The 22242-nt window shown below is 36.9% G+C and overlaps 1 protein-coding gene across 3 annotated transcripts in view; it reads left to right on the top strand.

Moving 5' to 3' along the window:
• The first annotated feature begins 2655 nt into the window (after positions 1 to 2655).
• The window catches only part of LOC127444569 (F-box only protein 41-like), an 83508-nt gene continuing 63921 nt past the window's right edge, over positions 2656 to 22242 (top strand). The window contains exons 1-3 of one of the 3 annotated variants that reach the window (XM_051704017.1): positions 2843 to 2992; positions 15709 to 15793; positions 15943 to 16067. The gene's annotated coding sequence lies outside the window, so the exon portion shown is untranslated. Of the gene's footprint in view, positions 2767 to 2842; positions 2993 to 15708; positions 15794 to 15942; positions 16068 to 22242 lie in introns of those variants that run through there. The other 2 variants (XM_051704018.1, XM_051704016.1) reach the window with 2 other exon arrangements.

The following is a 22242-nucleotide window of genomic DNA, read 5'->3' as shown; positions in this document are numbered from 1 at the left end:
GGGAATTTTATGGCATTTAGACCTCATTTAGCTCTAAATTACACCAATAATTTTCATATAAAATAAGCACATTTTATGTTATCTTCACTTCAATAAAAACCTTAATTTCAGTTGAAGGGGTGTCAAAACATCACAATTTGTCATACATTGGGGGTCTCTGGTGATATCTGCTGGAATAAAAAAATAAAAATAAAAACAAATACATGAAATAACAACTATGTCCAGTAGATGGCTTCAGTGCTCTATGCATTTGGCTGATCTCTATAAGCTAATGTTGTATCAAACTTAATTTCTAAATATTATCACAAGTTATGCATTGAATATATATTTAGACATTATTAAAAAAAAATCATAAATAAAAAACGATTATTTGTCAAATTGTAGCATTTTTTTTATAACCACTTGTGTTGAAGTGTCAGATTTTACAATGGTGCTCCAATGTGCTGTCAAACCAGACCATGCTGCCATAGTCAAATCTGATTGTGTAACAAAGAAAAGACAGAGTTATTATTTTGTTACCTGTCATTTATTTCAAACATCAAAATTCCAGCATAAACTTTGTCACACAGGGGGTCAGACTCAGACTTCGACCTGTGTGGTATGTTTGATATATACAGACAGGTTTGTCTACACTTGTGAGGGCCAAATGTCCTCATCAAAAAGCTCTTAAATGGGTCAGATGATGTTGATCTTCAAATCTAGTGATGTGCACATGTTTGTGTGATGGTTAGGTGTTGGTTTAGGGGTAGAGTTTGGAAATAGAAAATATCATTAGCCTGATATGAAATCAATGGAAGACAATGAGAGATAACTAATATAAAAAAACTAAAAAAAACCTGTTAAACAACTTAGACTTATCGAAACAAGTCTAAGTGCGTGTTTGGATAGCTAGTGGAGGAGAAAATCACCAAGTCTTGTACCACTCAGATAAAGGATACCATTTTAAAAAAGAAAAAAATCTAAATTAGTAAAAAATGACACCACATGAGGGTTAAATCACTGGAGTCTTATGGATTACTTTAATGCCGGCTTTATGTGCTTTTTTCGGAGCTTAAAATTTTTGGACACCATTCATTTGCATTGTGTAGACCTACAAAGCTGAGATACTCTTTTAAAAATCGTCGATTGTATTCTGCAGAAGAAAGTAAGTCATACACATCTGGGATGGCAGGAGAATAAATGATGAGAGAATTTTAATTTTGGGCGGAACTATCCCTTTAAAAGAGGTTATATAAGGCCAACGGAATGCACACAGCCATGTATGTTTGATAGAATATTGTTATATTTGTATGGGAAATGTCTGATGCAATTCCTGACATGCTGTAATTGCTCAGTTTGTGTAAGCATGTTTGGTAGAAGTAAGGGAGTCTTGCTGTGCTGGTTTGCATAAAAAGCAAGGCTTAAAACACGATTGTAAGATTCACTCATGCTTTTTTTTATTATTTATTAATTAAGAGAAAGAAAGAAAGAAAGAAAAGAGCAAGAGAAAAACAGAGGTTTGGTTTTAATGACGAGCTTTGATGAGACCTTTGATGATTTTTATTTATTTATTTTAATTTTTTGAAGAATTACTGTTTACTGTTTGGCAGAATAGATTATTTCAACCTCTCTCTTTTCACATTCGTAAACTGCAAAATATTAATCGTAATGATTAGACAGACAGGCAGGCAGGCAGGCAGGCAGACAGACAGACAGACAGACAGATAGATAGATAGTTTTTTTTTTCTGACATGGCTCTTGCACATTTACAATAAAACCACAAGATGACGCTATTGTCTTACTGTAATGTTCTAAGATGTTCTCCAATGCAAATCAATGCACCTGTTCCAAGGTTCAGACTGTTTCTCAATCTCTGCACTGCGCTTGATAAACATGATGTGCTGTGAAACAAATGAGCTATTATTTATTATAACTGTGCAATGACCAGGATGTGCTACGGTTATAGGAAAGAATGGTAAATAGGTAATCGGACAAATTATTCATAAGCTTTCTCTCTACACAAGCTTTATAACAAGCTACTAGTAGATTTACCTCTTGGGTCTTATTTTAAAACATTTGATTCTGTTGTCGATTCAAAAGCTGTCTATTTGACGAAGAGAAAGATGATAGCCTACTATAATTGCAATACAAGTGATGTGTTGACATAGATGCTAATGAACACATAAAAAACACACGTTGTGTTGCAGCTACCTTTATCATCACCTTCACTCCGTATTGACTGAATGCGTATCCTTGTCTTCCATATGCAGCTTAAAACAAATTGTAGCCTATCACAGTCATCTTAAATGCCGACTCCAGGCAGAACAAGTAGGGCATATCTTCCTCGTTACAGAGAGAATCTCTCTCTCTCTCTCTCTCTCTCTCTCTCTCTCTCTCTCTCTCTCTCTCTCTCTACACACACACACACACACACACACACACACTTGTTTTTATATCATTGTGGGGAATCTCCATAGACTTCCATGCATTTTATACAGATCTAACGATAATATCTATACCCTAACCCTCACAGAAACCTTTTTGCATTTTTACATTTTCAAAAAAACATAGTTTAGTATGTTTAGTAAGCCATTTCCCACGTGGGGACCGGTGGCCGGGCCCTTGTGGACACACACACACACACACACACACACACACACACACACACACACACACCTTTATTTTCCTGCGCTGCGCGTGTCTTCTGCTGCAGCGAGTGGCGCTCGTGACGTCATCCTGCTGGAGCTGCTGCTGGACACGGGCGGAAAAAGGGCACAGATCTGCGAGGTGAGAGGCATACTTTCTGACACATGTAACATGTTTTGGATAGTGACAGTCGGAATGGCGAGTTTGTAGCGATCGGTGCAGGGACAGCATTGCTTAATATTAGCAAACGGCGAATCGGCGATCATGTAAGGGCGAGAGGAGATTTGGACCGGAGCTCGTCTACCTTATAGGGAAAAAATGGTGAAAATCTGACTGGTTGCGCCATCGGGCACGAATTAACAGCGAGGTAACAGACCTCCAAATATATGCCCATCACCGATTTGATTGAATTGCAGTTGGCATTATCTGTATTTTATCTTATTACACCATAGGCCTACGTGGTATTCTCCACAGTTAATAAAAAGAGGTAGAGTTGCATGCGGTATCATTTCTCACATCCTCAGACCCAAGAGAGATAGATAGAATGATCTCCATTTCTGATTATGGCATGTTTGCACACGACTCTATCAGCATTTTTGGCCATAATATTGCCTGTTTGTTCCTTGTCTGCTGGGTCCCAAAGAGTGTTGACAGTTCACCCACAGCCAAAGATTTAATTACATTTATTCAGTTTTTCCAACACTTTTAACAGTTTTTTCTTCCAATCCGTTTTTGAATAATAGGAAGTAAAGACCTGGCTATTTGCACTTGATTTCACTTCTTTTTATAGCTAAATGACAGATGTTATCACTGCAAAAATCATTTTCTTAGTCTATATTTTTGTTTGGTTTTCCAATAAAAATATAAAAAAAAAAATTAAAAAAAAAACAAAATTGCAAAATGGCATAAGTATTAAGACTAGTTTTCTGAGAATTCTAACCATATATCACCCAAAAACAAAAATTCTCTCATCATTTACTCACCCTCATGCCATCCCAAATGTGTATGACTTTCTTTCATCTGCTGAACATAAATTAATAAGAATATTTCAGCTCTGCAGGTCCAAGTGAATGGTGTTCAGAAATTTGAAGGCCCAAAAAGCAAGCAAAGGCATCATAAAGGTAATCCATAAGACTCCAGTGATTAAATCCGTGTCTTCAGAAGTGATATGATGATGTGTGGGTGAGAAACATATCAATATTTAAGTCCTTTTTTATTAAAAATCTCCACATTCCCTTTCACGTTCTTCCTCTTTTGTTTTGGGGCGATTCGCATTCTTCATGCGGTAAGGAGGAGAAATGATAGTAAAATAAACATAAACATTGATCTTTTTCTCACTCACACCTATCATACCACTTCAGAAGACACAGATTTTACCACTGTATGGATTTGTTATGGATTTGAGTGTTATTTGTACTGGATGAGTCATATGAATTTTTTGAATAAATGAGCGAATGAACGTTACGTGTCCCCATCACTATACTGGGGCATTAGGACCCACACAGACCACAGGATAATCACCCCCTGCTGGCCTCCCTAATACCTCTTCCAGCAGCAACCTTATTTTTCCCCAGGTACTGACCAGTTTCAACCCTGCTTAGCTTCAGTGGGCAGCCAGTCTTGAGCTATAGGGTGATATGGCTGCTGACTTTATGTGTTTTTTGGAGCTTCAAACTTCTTGCTACCATTCACATGCATTGTATGGACCAACAAAGCTGCAATATTCTTCTAAAAATCTTCATTTGTATTCAGCAGAAGACAGAAAGTCATACACATCTGCGATGGCATGAGGGTGAGTAAATGATGAGATAATTTTCATTTTCGTGTGAACTGTCCCTTTAATAAAACTTAATATCTTATGTAATTTTGCTTGTCAAGCAAATGTGTCTTGTTTAAGGCATGTGTAGATATTTTTACTGGAAAATGAAAAACAAAATTTTTTGGGAGTTTAAATTTAGTGCACAAAGGTGCCCTGTTATACAGTAATTACATTAGTTAAATACGCCAAATGCATTAAAACGTTCAGTGATTTCAGAAACATCACTATCAATAAAGTCCAGGTACATAGAGATTAATGAGACAGTCCGTGATGCTTTGATCCAGAAGTCCAGAGTGACTGAAGTCAAGTCATTTCCAGATTCATCAATTCAAGTCTAGATTGTGTTACTAAAGAGAATGTAATATGCAGAGATGTCTGGATGGTTTGATTTTATTGAGGCGATAGTTGTTGTTTTCAGATTATTTTGAGGTATATTTTTTTCCTTAGTTAGTCTGCCATTAGGCTATAAGTAATAAAGTCCAGAGATTGTTGGTTATGGAACGGCCTATTGGACTGAAAATGCTCACAACTGCTCTATTTTCTTAGGAATACATGACGACAATGAGAATTTGTGAGAAATGACAATGAGAGATAGGATTATTTACTGCTTCAGACACTGTTGTCCCTTTCTTATAGTTCTTTTATTGATCTCATGTGTGCTCACGTTAATTTACCTCTTGAATATTGTCATATTATCTCAGATGTCATATATTGTGTCAGTGCAGTCAGTAGCAAATTGCAGTCTAAAATTAACTAAAAGTCTAAAGGTTTGGATAATAAGACTGACCACATTCGCAAATGGAAGGCCATTAATAGTAGTCTGTAATTTCTGGCAGACTGAGGCAGTGTCTTGACTGGGATACAGGGCACCATTGGCTCTGGTGCTGTTGACTTCATTTGATTTACTAAACCTCATGCAGTCCTGTAACATATAACCAAAAACTGCCTCTGAAGTCAAACTCAATTTAATATTGCATCCTTTAAAACTCTAGCCTTGCATTGCATTCATTCGCTTTTATCCAAAGTGGCTTTCAGCACTTTCAATGTTGAAATTAATTAGCACGTGTGTTCCCTGGAAATCAAACCCATGACCTTGGCCTTACTAGTGCCATGCTTTACTACTTTAAATACAGGAACTATAGGCAAGCTTACATTGAAAACAGGGCACCAACATTCCATTTTCTTTATATCACACATTGGATAATGTCACATAATTTTAAAGCTTTTAATATCATGAATGTATGCATACAGTCTCGTAAGGTAACACATAAAATAATGACTGCAACAGTAATAACCTGCAAGACATACAAGCACAGTGCTTAATTAACTAATTAGTTATGTTATGTCAGCTTTTGTCATGGTGCAGCATGCAACCAAGTCCAATGCTACACTTCACCAAAATGTGGCATATATACAGTATATTGCATATTTAGGGTTGGGAGGGTTACTTTTGAAATGTATTCCACTACAGATTACAGAATACATGCTGTAAAATGTAATTTGTAACATATTCCGTTAGATTACTCAAGGTCAGTAACGTATTCTAAATACTTTGGATTACTTCTTCAGCTCTGGTAGATTTTTTCATTTGTTTCGACTATAAAAACTCTGCCAGTACAGTAAGACAAAATACACGTTAAAAATACATTTTCTGAAAAACCTAAATATCTTATGCAGTGTTGTTTCTAAAACAAGATAAATCAAATTGATCTTGTTTTAATGATTTTTAGATATTTTTACAGGAAAACAATACAAATATTATTATCAAGAATACAATTTTTGAGCTAATATCAAAGAAACTATGATCCAATGTCAATTTTCTTGATAAAAAAATATGATCGTGCCTGGTAACATGTGCATGTAAAATGGCTAGAAATAGCATTTTAGCTTAGCGTAAAGCTGACAATTTACACAATGTTTATTTCTATTTCTTCTGCTGCAAACTTACTTCAGACTTCTCTGTCTGCTCGTATGAATGTAACACATCATAAGAAAGTGTTTCACCGCTGTTCAAATGCACTTTGGATCGCATCATTTATACGTATAAATGTTTTCCATCTGAAAGGACTAAATATTAAATTAAACAATTGACAATAAAATGCAATTAAAATGACAAATAAAAAGTAAGTACTTTTTGAATTTAACTGTATTCTAAATACCAATAATTTAAATTGTAACTGTAGTGGAATACATTTATTAATATTTTGTATTTTAAATACATAATCCCATTACATGTATTCTGTTACTCCCCAACCGTGTGCATATTGTATATCAATATGACCAATATAGGAAAGTACTCATGGTTTTCTGCTGTGCATTTCTAATACACTGTAAACACACATTTGTTCATTTTACTTAATTAAATTGTGCTAACTTGTTGCCTTAAATCACTTATGTTAACTAGATTGTATCAAGTTAAATAGAAGTCTCAGTTACTAAAATACTCAGAGTGTTCCTTACTTATTCTGAGCCAAAGTTACTTCAGGCAATTAAGTTAACTAAATTCTATCTCAGATAAGAGGAACAGTGGCAGTCCTAAATACTAACAGGTTTAGTAAGGATTAGCATACTAAAAAAAGTTAAACTAAAGGAATGTATGTGTTTTGCTTTATACACTCATGAGTGGAACTTAGTAGAGGTCGACTGATAGTGGATTTTACCAATACCGATATCTAAGTTGGTCAGTACCTGCCGATAACCGATTAATCAACTGATATATTTTAAAATTGATACTGAATGAAAAAAAATAACACTCAAATAGTTCTGAATCTTTTACAAAAATAAACAGTACTGACTGAACCACGACAATGTATTGTACTTTTTAAATGAAATAAATATTAATATACATGAACTAATATTCAATTTTAAAGTCAGCTGATATTTAAATTGACTTTGTTTCCTTAGTCCACAAGAGGGCACAATAAATACATAAACAATTCAGCACCGCTATATTGCATAGAACATTCCTATCCTGGCTGTTAAAAAAATAGCATTTCATTTTAAACTAATGTGCATAAAATAAATAAATAAAAATGTTAAGTCGGTCCATATTATCAAATGTTAAGTCAAAAGTAAAATGAGAGGGGAAACGCTTCAATAGACAGTTCACATGGTGTTACACTTGCACTGATTCCTACTACTCCAGACTCAAGTTTCATAATAACAGCGAAATACCACATTGTTTTTTATTCAGTATGTAGAGTAGCAATATTCACAGATAGCAGTGGTATTCGGCTGAACTTGGTGGTGAAGCGGCTCAGATTATGAGCCCAGGCCAGGGGCTGTTCAAACAGACAGAACACAACAGACTGGAACCGAATGCGAGGATGTTGAGACACACATTTCCAAGTTGAACATCTTTCTTGATAAAGCATTTAAACAACTCATTGCTTAATCTGAGAAACACTTATAAGAGAGCAAGACACAAAGGCCAAAGACCTCCACCAACTGTAAGGGGCTGTTCACAGTGAACTCTTTTGCAACCATCCATTTGTTTTTCTATGTAAACGCATGCTAGACGAACGTCTTTGTTTCCCTTTGTTTTTGTTTATTCAGCGTCTCATGCAGGAGTGCTGTTTTTTAGATGATGTGTCTAATTAAAAAGAACTTTAAAAGCATATTGAGGCACCTGCTTTCTGTTAAACTGTATTTATTGCGCCATGTCTAGCCTTTCTAGCGCAAGAATGTGATCGATCTGAAGTCATCATATTAGTGAGGATACATTTTTTTAATTGAAATCAGATGCGTTTCTGATCTGTTTATACGTTTCTCTCGGCTGCATGAAGATATTAATTTGCTTTCTCGTGTCACTAGCTTTAAATATGCAACTTAGCTGGCTAACGAATGCATAAACGTGACCAGCTAGATATAAACTAATGCAAATAGATGGTAACAATCGTGACATTTAAACATTTGGGTAGGACTTGCGTGTATTTTTGACACCTTGTTCTAACCGCTTGAGGTTATAGCTTTAATGTTAGCGTCCTCTCAGCCTTGTCGGCAAACATACTGCTGTTCTCTACTAATGCAGCACCTAGTCAACAAATTAATTACTTTATAATGATATGACAATGTGTACTGTAGTGTACTGAATACATACCTTTTCGTTGTTGATGTTTTAAATCCGAATCTGAGTGATCTGCTCCATGCAGAGTGTAGTCTCGTGTCAAATCAAACACCACAAGGCATCAGTGAAGTGATAGTTTTTATTTAGCCTCTAGAGGCTGCTCTCATACTGTATAACAACAGTAGACCCTACCCAGCCGCTCCAGCAACGAACACAACAAGGAAAAACTGTCGGTGTGGATTTTTGCCGATAACCGATTATCTGTTATCGGTGCCGATTAATCGGCAAAACCGATATATCAGTTGACCTCTTTAACTTAGTTACTATTCTATGGTTGGCAAAAGCAATATGTAGAATACTCAAAATGTACTGTATTGGTCCTAAACCTAGGCTCAGTCTCCCTCTCGAGTCCCATGATAAGTGTGCTAGAACTAGAATCCACTTTGTATGGCACTCATACAGATCAAGTTATCTTAACTAGGGATATCTGAGTAACAAATGCATTGTAACAAAATTGTAAGAATGGGTGGATGGATGGGGGGAGGGGGTTGCTTGGAGAGAAAGTGCGAGCACAGGGCGTGGTGAGTGTGCGCATTGAGGTGATCGTCTGTGCTCCAGAGTTTTTGGTGGCCCCCTAGGGAATTGGTGCCCTACGCAGACTGCGTTATATGCGTTTAGGGAGTGGCGGTACTGGTTAGCACATTTGTTGGGTTTTACAGTGTGGGCTTCACTGTGAAACAACTTGGTGTGAAATGAATGTGTGAACATCAAGTTCTGATTCTGTACTATACCATTAAATACACAGAAGTTACATTTTTTCAAAGTATTCCTTGAAATTGCTTGATTTATGTCAACAAGAAATGAAAACTGATGTTAGCTATGGAGTGGTAATAAAACCAATCTGCTTTGTGAAGATTTTTATCAGAGCTGCACAAAGCGTAATTACAGAGAGGTTGTAATTACAGTTGGCTGTGATTTGTAGAGTATTTCATAAATCTGCATAACATTTCAAAAAAATCTACCAAATCTGTGCATTAGAGAGAGAGAGAGAGCTGTGTGAATGTGTTGAAATTACATAGTGGTTACAGTTTACACATGGTGTGGCTGCAGGCTAAAATGGAAATCACACTTTAAACAGAGGCATGAGAATGCAGTGGTTATGTTTCTTAATTGCATCTGTTAAAACAATATTAATGTGTTGTTTCAATGCGTGCATTCATTTGAACCACAAACATTGAACTCAGTGGTTGTGAATGTTTGCTAACCTGTATGGAGTATAACATCATTGTGTAATCGATTGGCCTGCATCAGCTAGTGGTACAGAATGGGAAGTGTGAGAGGGCCTTTTAGTGTTTTACTCTCCCCAGAATATTGGCATGCGATGAGTAGTGGGAAATAAGGGGATAATTGGCTCAGTGAAATTGCATGGATCAATAGAAGACAGACGAGCCTTTAGCCAGTGGAGTTTGAAATTTTGGAATCAACCATCCAGACCAGCCTTAGCCATCAATGTCTTTGGTCTTACTGAGACAGCTACAGGCAGTAACGCGATAAAAGTAATGCGTGTTATGTAATCAGATCACTTTTTCGAGTAACGAGTATTGCAATATTTGTTGTTTTAGACCATAATATCTGAGTTACTTTTTAAATAAAGTAACACGTTGCTTTTGTACACCTCTACTGTCCCTGTATTGCGAGAAATCAGGAGTAAAAGTGTGCAAACTTCAGGGAGGAGACGTAGTGCAGGATTGGCATTGTAGTTCTGTAGAGTGTGAGGCCAGAGACTATTTAGTAGAGAAGAGTCACTTCTATTTAAATGAATGGGAGAAATTGGAATGCCCAACCAAGAAGCTCTAGCACCCAACAATCAATAGATGTTGAAAGGAAGTCCCGCCTTGCAGGTAAAAGAGCCTATTACATTTTAGATACAGACATCGCCTATCAATGAACTCTCTAACGCGCATGCGGATTTCGTGTTTTAAAGTAATATGAGGTTGAGTGAAACACAATTGATTCATGTGGTAATACACACTGCATTAAAAAAAATCTGTTAACGCGTTTAGGCAGAGGGATTATAGAACTAGTCTTCCACTGGACACGACATGATACACAGGGTGAAATACTCGCTCAGTTCACTGACTTATGCAGCCGAACTGCTCTGTGTTAGAGCTCCCTGTAACTGGGAGAATGGGATGAGAAAAGATTCTGGATTAGTGGCTCCAAGCAACGTTCTTCATCGATTGTGTATGCAAAGAAAATGTCTTAGTTTCTAACAATATTCTACATTTTTGTTTTATAATAAACAAGTAGTTTGATTCATGAAACAAACCGTTTTTATGACATTTTGGTAGCATTAAAAACGATTCCATTCAAGTTGTATCAGCATGTGCCTTTGAAGTTGTGGCATCTGTATGCACCGTGGATCAACTCAAAACAAGCGTGCACTGAGATGACTTAAGTGAAAAATATTCATTTATTCATCAGACTTATTGCTTGAACATGTTAGACTGGCATTCCCCACTGATTTTTCCTGACTTCTGAAGAACTTCTCAAGTTGACTCTGGCATTGTCGATGGGCAGTTGGGCACCACATATGATGACATATATAATGCAGATTCAAGTGTTGGACTTTGCTACTTTACATAAAACAGTGGTTATACTTCATTATTCATATTGGCTGCTATGTTGATGGAAAAACATATCATGCATAAGCATGTTATTGATTCTTTATTATAAATATGACGTGAAGACCTACTTTCTAAATATCTATTTGTTTACTATGTTGTTTTGACATGAGTGTTGTACAGTAGCTAGCGTGACCTGTAATGTCTCTTGTATGCAATGCATGGCTTATTTGTATGGAATGCTTAGCATAGCAGAAGAGAAAGTGACTGTGAGAAAAAAGTAATGCAAAAATAACACAAAAGTAAAATAACGCTTTACTTTCCATCAAAAATGACTTTTTAATTAAGTTAATTTTTTAAGGAGTAACGCAATATTCTAACGAGTTACTTTTAAAAGTAATGTTGCCCAAAACTGGCTACAGGGCTTTTTTGCATGTAGCTGCCTTTGCTTTCCCACTAACAAACTCTCAATCTCCAGTGGCCTGAAGGCTCTTCTGGATAATAAGAAGAACCTTTTGGATCAAGAATATAGAGGAATAGTTCACCCAAAAATGAAAATTCTCTCATCATTTACTCACCCTCATGCCATCCCAGATGTGTATGACTTTATTTCTTCTGCAGAACATAAACAAAGATTTTTAGAAGTGCATTTTTGCTCTGTATGTCTATACATTGCAAGTGAATGATGACCAAAATTTAGCTCCAAAAAGCACATATATGCAGCATAAAAAAAATCTATAAGACTCCAGTGGTTTTATCAATATCTTCTGAAGCGATCCAGTCGGTTTTGGGCAGGGGTGTAAAGTAACGAATTACAAATACTCACGTTACTGTAATTAAGTAGATTTCCCCAGGAATTGTACTTTTTTAAGTATTTTAAAAATGTTATACTTTTACTTGAGTACATTTTAAGTGCTGTAACTGTACTTTTAATGCGCTATTTTCCCACCGTCTGTGTTCGCTACTTCCCTGTCCTGATTTTATTTTTATCTATCAACATGATTGGCTAGGGAGTGTCTCGTGACTCCCGTCAAATCAAATCACATGTAAAAAAAAACTTGAATGGCAGCTGTAGATCGGGCGCCAACTGTTATGGATGTGGAGGATGCCTCAAACACATTTCAACACCTGAACATCATGGCCGCACATGAAAGGGCTTTTCGCAGTGAAAAAGGCCAATTGCTTGATTGTGTCATGTGAGTTTAACTTGCTCAAGCCAGATATCTGCATTAATCCTGCATCTTATTTGAAGAAACATTTCTAGGTAAATGTAATATTTCTGCTTACTAGATTCTGTGTGTCTATAATGTAGCCTGTAATTTAGCTATCTATCACTGAGATTATTGGGTTGATGTGAGAGATTAAGGCAATGTTATCAATAGGGCAGGGCGATTAAACAATCTTGATGTTTATCTGAAAAAAGAGAAAGAGAAGGATGTCCTCGATATCGATGATAAACTTTTGAGTAATTTTATACTTAGTCTATGTTCTACATCTAGACCAGGGGTGTTCATTACATCGATCACGATAGCAAGACAACCACTGGTTGGTTGATCTAGATATAATATAAAAGATTGACTTTTTATTTCCTGATGTCTGTAGCTGCGTGCTGTTTGATTGACAGGCGGCTAATGTTTGTGCGCTAATGCGGGTACGCGCCTAAATGGTCAAATACACTTTATAATTCCGCCAATGCCCATCTTGGTGAGGCATTAATGTAAACGCAGTCGGTTTGGTCTAAAGTGAAAGTAAACAGTGGGACAAAAAGCGTATTTGCATCAAAATGTTGGACTTCAAGTGTACTTGTAACCGAATTGAGCACTGTCTAGTAGGCTATGTCATAATAAAGGCTATTAATCAAACAACAAGGAAACAAGAAATCCACTCACTACTTTTAGCTGAATAACTTGAGTAGCTTTAAAAGTATTAATGTAAAAGAATAAAACAGTGACAGTTTTAATAATAATATTTTTTAATAATATTGTTAGTTTTTTTTTTATATATACATAATACCGACCCCTGATGTAGAGAGTGTGTTAATTTGTATAATAAATTACCAGGAAAGTAGAGGCGATAAAATAATTTATAATTATGCTTAGCCTTTATCATGTTTTTTCTAATGCCTGATAGAAAAGTATCAACCTTTGTAGAACAATACTTCAGGCAGAACATTCCACCAGTAACAAACTTCAGAAAATTGTGCATCATGTATTAGAATGAGAACACAACTATTTCTGGGCTTAAAAGATACAAGAACTAAATTAATGTGGAACATTGCATCTCAAAAGGAGGACAATGTGGCTCCCCATTTGCTACTTAAAGAAATAGTTCACTCAAAAATGAAAATTATCTTGTCATTTACTCACCTTCATGACTTTCTTTCTTCAGCAGAACACAAATTAAGCTTTTTAGAAGAATATTTCAGCTCTGTAGGTCCATACAATACAAGTGAATGGATGCCTAAATTTTGACACACCAAAAGCACATAAAGGCAGCACAAAAGTAATCTATGTGACTCCAGTGGTTAAATCCACGCCTTCAGAAGAGATATGATAGGTGTGGGTGAGAACCAGATATTTTGCCATATTTGCTAGAAATTCTTCTCCCTGCCCAGTAGTTGGCGATATACATAAAGAATGTGAATCACCAAAAACAAAAGAAGAAAGTGAAAGTTAAAGTGGAGATTGATTGAGCAGGGAGGAGAATTTATGGTAAAAATGTACTTAAATATTGATCTGTTTCTCACCCAACCTATCATATCTCTTCTGAAGACATGGATTTAACCACTGGAGTCACATGGATTAGGCTACTTTTATGCTGACTTGTGTGATTTTTGGAGCTTAAATATTTTGACATCCATTCACTTGCATTGTATGAACCAAAAGAGCTGAGAAACTCTTCTAAAAATATTAATTTGTGTTCTGCTGAAGAAAGTCATACACATCCGGGATGGCATAAGGGTGTGAATTATTCCTTTAAAGCCTGATGTGGCCCCTGTACCAAACAAATGCTCTACCTCCTCTATTGTGCGGGACATGACGCGCCAAGTGACCTTGCTTTTTTTTTTTTTAGTAGGGTTTTTTTTTTGCATTCCTTGCATTGTTATGTTTTATGCGCAACAGTAACTCTCTCTATCGACATTAAGGGAAATTTAGACATTACACATAAACTCATTTTAATGTAATTGTTTCATACATTATGATTTAAAATAGTGATCAGTGTATTGTAAATAACTTTTTAATCTTTTCATTTCTGTAATCATGTCTCCCTTTTATTTTTTTTGGAATCAGACTCATGTAGTGTTTATCATACATAAGTGATATGTTGTCAGTCACAAACACCTATAAAATACCTAAATGTTTTTATTCTTTCTGGCAAACAGCATAAAAGGGAATGTAAATTACGGTATGTGTGCTACATTTTTTAATTGCAGCATAGAGTTTTTATTATAAAGGGGCATAGCTTTCGCTACTCCGTACTCAATACTCACTACTCATGAGTACTTTTAAATGAGCTACTCTTTTACTCTTACTTGAGTAGCTTTTAGGACAGGTACTTTTACTCTACTCAAACTACATTTGTTGGATTACCATAATTAGGAACCACTGAGAATGGATGCAAAGAATGGCCTTCTCAGCTTCCATAGTTGCGACACTTGCGTAACACAGCAGGGTGTTCAACGCACCACCGTTTCTGTTTAAATAAATGTTTTGCTATGGGCTGAAAGTGCCCCTGTTCTTTGTGAGATATGACTTCATCAAGGGACCCTCTGCATGTGAGTCATTATACTTTATTTGTTGCTATTATTTTTCTTCCATTTAACAGGGCTAATTTCATACTATATAATGTTTATCTTTGCCAGACACTTTAAAAACAGTAAGTTTACTACAGTTTATGTCATGTATTCCCTGGATTTTGTCCAGACTGTGTTAGTTTTGTAGTCCTTTGTAGTTTTATTTCATGATTGGTTCTCCCTGATTGTTTCCACAGGTGTTCCTCGTTCCCTGATTGTTTCCCCAGGTGTTCCTTGTTTTCCCTTTTGTATTTAAGCCCTTGTTTCCCCTGGTTAGTTTGTCAGTCTTCACATGTGTTGTCATGTTCTGTGCCAGGTTTCCTGTGGTTTGTTTCTTTGGGTTAATAAAGCTGTGTTTAGATCCTCATTCCTCGCCTGCCTCGTCACAGTTTACTAGCTAGCTGTTGCATTCCTGTGATGTTGGGTAGAACTACATAGAACTGTTTCTTTTATAAATTGTATTACTCCAGTAACAAGTGGCAAATCGGCTGATCAACAGGTGAGGTACGTGCAGAGAACATAGGCTGCTGGTTATTCAACATTTTAGTTTAACGTTCATTTTGTATGGTCATCTGCTTGATCCTGCCCTTTGATCGTAAAACACCTTGCTACATGTACTGTAGTATCTTGGCTCATGTTTGTCTTGGGCATATACTGTATTTCAATAAGCCAATTCTTACTATTAATTTCTCACCATTTTATACCATATACTGTACATGCTGTGTACTTGCCATTTCGTTTTCTATATTGGGTCTAATAATGGTTTCTCCATTTATGTTAGGCCAAGTTGCAGGATCCTGCTAGGCATGTTGTTTCCCTTTTACACAGTGCTCTAGCTAATAACTCTAGTTCAATATCTCCGATTGGTAAGTAAATTGTGTTGAGTGGCATGTCATTGAATTAAATATTGCACTTCTGTATCACATTGGAATTTTGTAATTATCATTGACCACAATAAATTGTTTTTATTGCTTTGTAGTATAAGGCCACAAGGGCTTCATTTTTTTTTCTACAGATGAAGGGCAGGTTCAGTGAGAGCTGGTCAAGAGATACAGCTGCTGGCAACACACAAACTCCATGTAATCCAGGTCGTGGAGTTCTAAAAAGTGCTCTTTCACAGAAAAGTTGCTCCAAAAGATGGTGCTTCAGAATTTGCTGCAGAATAAAGAACAAAATCTAATTGAAACAAGCAACAAACTTTTTATAAAGTAATAAGTGATCACCTAGTGATCTTAACCCTTAAATTTTTTTTTTTTTTTTTTTTTTTTTTTTTTTTTTTCCCCTATGGGGGCAACAGATATTTGAGAGGCTGGGGGGAGGGACTGTAAGTGGGCCAAATATCTATCAAAATATTCAAAAGAGATCTGCAATTACTCAGGTCAAGTGACTTGGAATAAAAGCTCTGGCATTACTTAACCATCTTTATCTAGCATTGTGGCATACTGTGAGAAGGTCACAGACCTTGAAATAACAGTCATATCTTTCACATTATTTTCATGGGAGAAACTGTAAGATTAAAAACGGTATTATAAAAAAAACATTAGAGTCTCAGAAAATGTGTTAAACAAGGTGATTTTTCTGAGGTGGTTTATGTTCCCTCACATTTAGTTAAATCATCTACATTTGTATGACAACAATGATCTAAAAAGAGTAATCTGAAAAGTACCCTGTGAAGGAGGCTAAAATGCCCCTGGTGTAGTAAACTACAGCTATTAATTACAATTTAGACACAGTTTAGGACTAAAAGCATATCTGTGGGTGACGTGTAGGTAGGAACCCTTGCACAAGGGATGGAAAGCATAAAACAATTAACCACTCATACTGACAAGACAGCAATATCTAGGCTGATAACAAAAAATGCTTTCTCTAAAATGTTTATATTGCATGCTTATATGTACACTAATTTACTTTAAAGTGACATACATTATACAAACTAAAGACAGTCACCATATAGCAACTTGAAATCAGTGGTTTAAAGTCACTGTAACTACTGATGTTGACGCAGATACGTTGCATCCTCCTGTTACTAAGGCTATGATTTATTTTCCTGGGCTCACAACCTTTCAATTAATTATAAAGTGTCTTACATCTGCAATGACAAAAGTAAGATTGTATATTATATATAAATAAATAGCAGTTCTTAAAGTTCTATAGTTACATCACAGGAATGCAACAATTAGCTGGTCAGCTTCCTGTTTTTAGTGTCTGGCAAAGATACACAGTACTTACATTATATAACATTAAATCAGTCCTGTTATTATATGAAGAATTAGCAACAAATAAAGTAATAATGACTCCCATGCAGTGTCCCTTGATGAAGCCTTGTTTCTTGTGAAGACCAGGGGCACGTTCAATCTCAAAACGGTGTGCACCGTTTTGCTACGGTTTCCAGGTTGAACGACATGTTTCCTCGAAACGGTGTGCAACGGGCTTTGAGGTACGTTTTCTCTCATTTGGTGGGAGTGTCAGAGATGTTACCCAATCAGCAGCGATGTGTATATAAACCCAGCCGTATTAAAAAGGCAGTGCGCACAATGGATCCAACTAAAGTACTTTACAAATGTGTCCACTGCAGCTTGGTGTATGGAACAATTCAAGACATTTGAAGAAATGTTTGCCTTGTCATCCTGAAATGCGAGGCAAATGTTGGATCACCATAATTAGGAACCACAGTTTCCACATATCCCTTCATTCGATTGGGATGTTCTCTGCTATTCTGGATGGCAAGGGCAGTGACTGTAACATCAAGTGTATTTTGTAGTATTAAACACGGATTTAAACCGATTTCATCAGGCTCCGAAACTTCATCGAAAAGAACGCAAAGAATGGCCTCCTCACAGGCCCGGTTCTACGGGGGTGCTAAGCACCATAAAATGAAACTTAGAGCACCCTCAATTGCAGACCAGGGCAAACTGCTGCCCGCGGGTCGATTTATCATGAACATTTTTTATTAGATCTTTCACTTATCGCACATCCATAAGCTTTTAATATGCTCAGGGTTGCCAGAAATAGATGCAACACCCCAATCAGAGTGCTCAATAGTGCAATATTATACTCAAAGAAAAGTGTGATGCAGCCACTTCGTGTCCATTCGTGATGCTGCGTGTGCTGTTTAGTGCCAAGTCTGCGAGAAAACCTTTTCAGTGATAAACTTAAGTTAAATCCCAATAGATCTTCACTTCATTCGCACACGGAGGGGACACGTGAGCAAATCCAAGTGAGAGAGGATTTGGTCTTTGTGTTATTTGTAAAATGCTGAAGTCCCTCACACCTGTATGTGAATGTTACTCCGGTAATCATTTATCAGTGTCATGCAGCATGTTTTATTCAGTTGTGTGCTGAATGGGGTGCCAAATAAACCACTGACGAGACTCACATTATGACCCATGAGCGTGTAAACAGGTTGATAATGTTCTGAGAATAAAACAAATGTGTCCACTTTGTGGCCAACATTAAAATAATCCTTTAAAATCTATCATTTCCAAATATTTTATTTTATTTATTAAACCAGACTCCTGATGTAGAGTGTTAAACTGAATACTAAATTACCACTGCATTGAAGTATGGTAAAATAAACAATTAATAATTTTATTCAGCCTTTATTCAGTTTTACTGTGATAGAAAAGTAGCAGCAAAACTTCAAGCAGTCACAGAATGGTCTCATCAGAATACACTTCAGAAAATTGTGCATCATTCATTGAGTGCATGTGTGCACTACTACTTCTGGGATTAAAAGATACAAGTATGCAGAATTTTTATCTTCTCTCTTCCATGTTCTACTTAACGGCTGATGTGGCCCATGTATCAATACAATTGCACACCTCTGCTCAATTGAATATGTAAGTCTACTGTAAATTGGCAAGCAGATTTCCTTGAATCCCAGAATCCCAAAACACAAAAATCCCTGCAGTTTGTGAACACACAATTGCTGCATCAAAACTTATAAACGTGTATGACTGTGCAAATCAATATGTCCTAATCTGCAGGAGCAGCATTTTGCTGTGATTTTCAGCGACAGATCATGTGAAAAAACGAAGCAAAAAAAGTTTTGTACATAAACTGTTATTTACAGTTGTGCTCAAAAGTTTGCATACCCTGGCAGAAATTATGACTGATCATGCAAAAAAACTGTCTTTTATTTAAGGATAGTGATCTTATGAAGCCATTTATCATCACATAGTTGTTTTGCTCCTTTTAAATCATAATGATAACAGAAATCACCCAAATGGCCCTGATCAAAAGTTTACATACCCTTGAATGTTTGGCCTTGTTACAGACACACAAGGTGGCACACACGCAGGTTTAAATGGCAATTAAAGTTGAATTTCCCACACCTGTGGCTTTTTAAATTGCAATTAGTGACTGTGTATAAATAGTCAATGAGTTTGTTAGTTCTTACGTGGATGCACTGAGCAGGCTTGATACTGAGCCATGGGGAGCAGAAAAGAACTGTCAAAAGACCTGCATAACAAGGTAATGGAACTTTATAAAGATGGAAAAGGATATAAAAAGATACCCAAAGCCTTGAAAATGCCAGTCAGTACTGTTCAATCACTTATTAAGAAGTGGAAATTTCGGGGATCTCTTGATACCAAGCCAAGGTCAGGTAGACCAAGAAAGATTTCAGCCACAACTGCCAGAAGAATTGTTCGGGATACAAAGAAAACCCCACAGGTAACCTCAGGAGAAATACAGGCTGCTGTGGATAAAGACGGTGTGGTTGTTTCAAGGAGCACAATACGACGATACTTGAACAAAAATGAGCTGAATGATCGAGTTGCCAGAAAGAAGCCTTTACTGTGCCAATGCCACAAAAAAGCCCGGTTACAATATGCCTGACAACACCTTGACACGCCTCACAGCTTCTGGCACACTGTAATTTGGAGTGACGAGACCAAAATAGAGCTTTATGGTCACAACCATAAGTGCTATGTTTGGAGAAGGGTCAACAAGGCCTATAGTGAAAAGAATACCATCCCCACTGTGAAGCATGGTGGTGGCTCACTGATGTTTTGGGGGTGTGTAAGCTCTAAAGGCACGGGAAATCTTATGAAAATTGATGGCAAGATGAATGCTGCATATTATCAGAAAATACTGGCAGACAATTTGCATTCTTCTGTACAAAAGCTGCTCATGGGACGCTCTTGGACTTTCCAGCACGACAATGACCCTAAGCACAAGGCCAAGTTGACCCTCCAGTGGTTACACAGAAAAAGGTGAAGGTTCCGGAGTGGCCATCACAGTCTCCTGACCTTAATATCATTGAGCCACTCTGGGGAGATCTCAAACGTGCAGTTCATGCAAGACGACCAAAGACTTTGCATGACTTGGAGGCATTTTGCCAAGACAAATGTGCAGCTGTACCACCTGCAAGAATTGGGGCCTCATGGACAACTATTACAAAAGACTGCACGCTGTCATTGATGCTAAAGGGGGCAATACACATTATTAAGAACTAAGGATATGCAGACTTTTGAACAGGGGTCATTTCATTTTTTTCATTGTTGCCATGTTTTGTTTTATGATTGTGCCATTCTGTTATAACCTACAGTTGAATATGAATCCCATAAGAAATAAAAGAAATGTGTTTTGCCTGCTCACTCATGTTTTCTTTAAAAATGGTACATATATTACCAGTTCTCCAAAGGTATGCAAACTTTTGAGCACAACTGCATGTTGTTTTAGTAGCATTTAAACATGATTTAATATATTTTAAAAATTTGTCATTACGATACATCTCCACTTTATACAAAGCACCCCCACTATTTTCAGAATCACCCTCAGTGATTTTGATCTGGAACCGGGCCAGCCTTCTCAGGTGCCTTAGTTGCAATCGTTGCGCAACACAAAAGGGTGTTCGGTGCACCACCATTTCCATTTAAATAAACGTTTTGCTATGTTTTGTCAGGCTGAACATGCCCCAGGTGAGTTAGTTATGGTTCTTCAAAATAAAAGGGAGCCAATCACAACTAACTTCCTGGAAAAGGGAATATCCAATGATATTTGAGGTTACAGACAAAACAGCAAGAGCCCGCCCCACAAATTTAAAAGGTGTTCTCATGAGCAAAGTTTGAAGAATGATTTTGCTCGCGCGGCAGTGGTTTCTTTGTGCGTGCGAGGGTTTAAAACGAGCGTGTGAGTTCTTCCTTTTTCCTCGCGTGGCTTTAATCAAAATGACGAGTTTACTGTATATTTACTGTAAAAGAATAGTACTACCACTGACATAGGTGGCACTCTTTACAACTAAAATACTACTTTTTTAAGTGTAAAAAGCAAGCCTATTTCAATGTTCATGTTTATAATCAAAAGGGAGGGGTGCATATATCTACTGTGCTTTACCACGTCTTTCTGACCAGAAAAGAAAAGTTGTTTGGAATAAGGTGAGGGACACATTGATCAGTTCGACAGAGATCACTGGCTTTAGGCATTAGGGTTGCAAGAGAGGAGAAATCGCCAACTAACCAAACCAGTTCTCTAATGTGTCTTAACTGTTCCTCTAATGACCCATTCCCTATTTAATCACATCTTTGGATACCTGCTGCTAAAGCCCCTACTAACTATTTAATACATCAGTCCCCACAGCTGTCACTCCCCAACACTTTGCCCATTAGCACCCGCAGTGGTAACATCTCACAGGCCAGACTGAACATCACATTCAACGAGGTGAAGAAAGAGCTAAAGATTCTTCAGCAGGGTATGGCTTCATGATCAGTTGCCATCTGTCCTCGAATCCTGAGGGCCGTTTCTATTGAATGGAGTGATAGAACACCATCCAGTAATCCAGTGAAAGTAAAATGCATAAGCCTTAAGTAGGCTATGCATTTTAAACTTAGGTGACAGGGGTCAAGAAAGTTATCCTAGGCCTATGAAATGTCAGTTCAGTTCATTTTCCTAGACGTAAAAGAGTCTAATAAGTAAGTGTAATTATGATGACTTAATGGATGAAATGACAGCAGTCTGCTCGTACAGCATCTTTCTGGTACATTAATAGCATTCAAAGATGTCATCATGAAAATTATGTAATGTACTTATGTGGCAAGATATGCAGAGAACATTGCTCACCAGGATCTGATGTACAGTAATTAGGCACATTCAAGTGGACGTGTGTTATTTACGTTTGTCTGAAGTTAACGTTCAGTAAAATGCTAGAACAGGACTGTTGAATTGCAGGGCTTGACCAGACTGCAGGACTGATCAATGTACAAGCCACACTTAAAAATGTATGAATATCATTGCATCAGAAAATAAAACATCAAACAATGTGGCAGTTATTTTAAAGAAATATAGCGTAAGCACACTTCATTTTGCAAATAGA

The sequence above is a fragment of the Myxocyprinus asiaticus genome, chromosome 8, assembly GCF_019703515.2.
Source record: "Myxocyprinus asiaticus isolate MX2 ecotype Aquarium Trade chromosome 8, UBuf_Myxa_2, whole genome shotgun sequence".
Taxonomy (NCBI): domain Eukaryota; kingdom Metazoa; phylum Chordata; class Actinopteri; order Cypriniformes; family Catostomidae; genus Myxocyprinus; species Myxocyprinus asiaticus.
Note: the sequence above shows the minus strand (reverse complement) of the source record. Positions and strands in the feature narration are given on the sequence as shown.